This window comes from Xiphophorus hellerii, chromosome 5, assembly GCF_003331165.1.
Source record: "Xiphophorus hellerii strain 12219 chromosome 5, Xiphophorus_hellerii-4.1, whole genome shotgun sequence".
Taxonomy (NCBI): domain Eukaryota; kingdom Metazoa; phylum Chordata; class Actinopteri; order Cyprinodontiformes; family Poeciliidae; genus Xiphophorus; species Xiphophorus hellerii.
The window spans coordinates 29,535,704-29,539,308 of NC_045676.1; positions in this window are offsets into that span (position 1 = coordinate 29,535,704).

Genomic DNA, 3,605 nt, shown 5'->3' on the forward strand with positions numbered 1-3,605 from the left:
CACCCTTGTTGCATATATGTACATAATAAACATGTATTTTAATCTGCTGATGTCATATATTAAATATGATTAACTCATTTTCTGGTTTAGCGTCTTGTTCTTTGAAGAGTATTTCTACCGCTTTGACTTTTACACAATTTTGTCGCATTGAAAACAGAAACTTCCATGTATTTTATTGCAGTTTTATGATAGACCTGGAAGCACATAGAAGAGGAAAGGGAGGAAAATAAAATGATCGAGCTGTTTAGTTTGATTTTTTTTTTTAAAGAAAAATCTGAAAAGGGGGAGTGCATTTGTGTACTCTGACACTCCTAAACAAAACAATTGATCAACTAATTAATAAAAGGAGTCCTCGTTTGTCCATAAAAACTATAAAACCATTTCCATAAAAACCCAGCTTTTGTGTGAAAGCCTCCAAGGTTTGTTAAACAAACAGTATCATGAAAAAAGTTCAGGAAATGGTTAAAGGAGAGTTAAGTTATAAAACTATATCAAAGTTTTAAAACGTTGGATGTAGCCACCCCCTGGTAAAATCCACTGGAGCTGAAGCGGGATAAAATACGCCTTTATTAAATCCCACTAAATGAAACAGCGCCATCTGCTGTCGCTGGTCGCACCTGCACTGGATAGCCACCGTGGGAACAGCGGATCAGAACTCGAGCAAATGTGTGTGCAGATAAAACACAAGATTTGAATCATTTCAGAGCATTTAAGACCTAAAAACTAACTATATTATGTTGAATTTTATGCTTCTTATTTTGTTTTTGCCATGTTGTGCTGTTAGTTATTGTTGAATTATTATTATTATTTTTGTATTTTCCTTGATTTTATGATGCGTTCATTTTCCTGAAAAAAACACCCACCATCTCTACCCACAACGACTCACTAACTGTGGTATTTTGTGCAGGAACTATGTTCTGTGATCATTTTGACAAGAACTTTATTCTTTTGTTGTGTACATATGGGTTGCACGCTTAAAGAAAAAGGTATATAAAAGTGACACATCAAATTATTATTTTTGTTTCCATTTTAAGGTAACAAGTCTAGGGTTTTGTGTTTCATTTTTATATTTTTATTATCCCAAATACTTGATAACAAGAATAATTTAAGTTAGTAATATTATTGTATTAATATGTCATTATTATTATTATCAAGAAGAAGATACAAGAAAATGAGCTGGGCTCATTGTTGCGCTATTTTGCCTCCTTTATTTCACGCTAATCCAACTTGATGTGTGTTGAAAGGTTCAGCCTGATGGCCTCCACTCACCGCAGGAACAGAGAAATCTGCTCCTTTACTTGAGGTGACAAGAACAAGAGGAAGAACGTAGGAACTGAAGCTATAATTTCGGAATAATGCATTTGGTGGGTGTATTTTTGTATGAATGCAAATATGAATACATGAATATACGCCTCCAGCGTTTGATGCATGATCTTAATTAAAAACTGAATTTCTTGCAGGTCAACTCTCAAACCAATATTTCATCACCTCGATGTTGTAAGCGTTTTCATGAACCGAGTGCCATTTAATTTAAACTCCAATCTAAAAACCAGAAGGACGTTCAGTCTTGAATCGTATTTCCAACTTGTGGCAACATTATTGCCCAAAATGTGTTGCAACATATAGGACTACCACACGGAGGTGCTGTTGGTTTACAGAAGTAATATCTATCTGATTATCATGATATGTTGCCTTACTGCTGGGCAGTTTCTGAAACACAGATCTACAGATCAGCACAACCTTTATGCGTTGTGATATTATTGCAGCAAAGCAAAACGAACAATGCAACAAAGAGGTTACAGTGGACAGGGACAGTTGGAGAGACGAGAAGACGAGACGTTATGGAGAAACCCAGAGGGGCTGAATATTAAGTATTAAGTAAAGTCAAGTTTTTGAGCTTTACATCATGTCATAATGTAATTCCCTCATCAAAATACCTGGAGGGTTGCTTTGATTCTTTCATGCTTGTTTGAGAAATCCTTCAAAAGGGGTTTAAATTATGTGTTTTCCAGTCACATAGTGCCATTTATAGCACAATCTAACTATAACTATGTTATCTTCAGTTGTTATATAAAAAATACTACATATACCAAATATGACATGAAAGAAATTTGACTTAATCATTTTTAAAGTTGGGCCTCTGTCTCTTTAAAAACTTCAGCTCTTTCTGAAACTCCGCCTTCAGGAAGTCATCACAACATGGCTCCTCTATTAACCCTTCAGCAACATTTTTACCAGAAGCAGCATTTTACCAAATGCTGTTCCACCAGGTGTTTGCTAAATTGCTGCTGCCGCTAGTCTGAAGGAGCTGAGTTGGGGAGTCTTGGGTGAGGATTTGTGTTTCAATGCACGAGAGACATTGTTAATTAAACTGTTAGTTAAAATGACAATTAATAGTTTTTAATTTCAGCATTTAAACAGCATTTAGTTGTGTAATATCAGTCTGTGCAGGGGTCGTATTTGCAGTTCCAGGCTGACAGCAGAGGAGACTTCAGACAGCCCCACTTCAAAAATCCAGAATTACCCTTTTAAGAAGAGAGCATGCAGTTAGCAACTGTCAGGTGAGCGTGTCCATTGTTTACTGATCCAACCAGTGGGCACCGCAGCAATCAACCTTTCCTGAGCGAACAAACTGAAGCGGCGCCATGGGGTGGGAGGAGATGTAAAACACAGAAACTGCCTGATCAAAAATGCAACAGTTCAGGGGTTCAGTAAACATTTTCCTGGTTGTCATTCACGTGAAGGTAGAGACACACGTTCAGCCGCAGCGTAACGCGGAAGCCCACCGTTTCCTAACATGCCCAGACAGCTGTGTTATTGCTCTGTTAATCAGGCGTGAGATTAACACACAAGCAAAAAGCTGATGGTGACATGTCCGGCATGGCAAAGGTGCAGAAAAAAAAAACTAGCTCCTGTAGAGAATCGCAATTCCTCGTCCTGGGAGTTCAGAACCGATTCGAAACGCTCAAAAATCCAATTAAAAATACATTTTAATGTGTATGTCTTTGCCTCGCCTGTTCACGAGTTTACGGCATATCGAGTTATAGAAACCCGTCTCACCTGACGTATATATTTTGAATAACTCTTTGGATATTTTTTTTTATTTCGGAAAAGTCAGTCAGCTAAGCTAACCTAATACTGGTAATTTAAGTTACAGAATTATATGGACAAACCTATATTTGTTTAAATATAAACAGATCAAACTTGATACAGTACCTCACAGAATTGTTTCAAAGATAATAAGTCGTATAATTTAAACAGAATTTCTAGACTGAATAGAAAAATCGGTCTTAATCGAAAATCGTTTCTGAATTCTAATCACTTATCACATGAACAAGTTCATTCACGTATGATTTTCATTTCATTTCTTATTTAATGGAAACAAGGCAATTGTGAAATTGTGTTGTTTTAAAAAAAAAAATATTAGCAGAATATTGACAAAGGTTGATAATGGAAAAGCAGCTACTGTTGCAACTGGTCTTCCAGTGAAAAACAAACTGATTTGCTTTTAGGCCAAACAGACGAATGGAAAGCTCAGTGCAGCCTAATTGTCGGGGGAGAAGAGAGGAGACCGAGCCGCGGAGGCGATAAACGTTTTTCTCAGC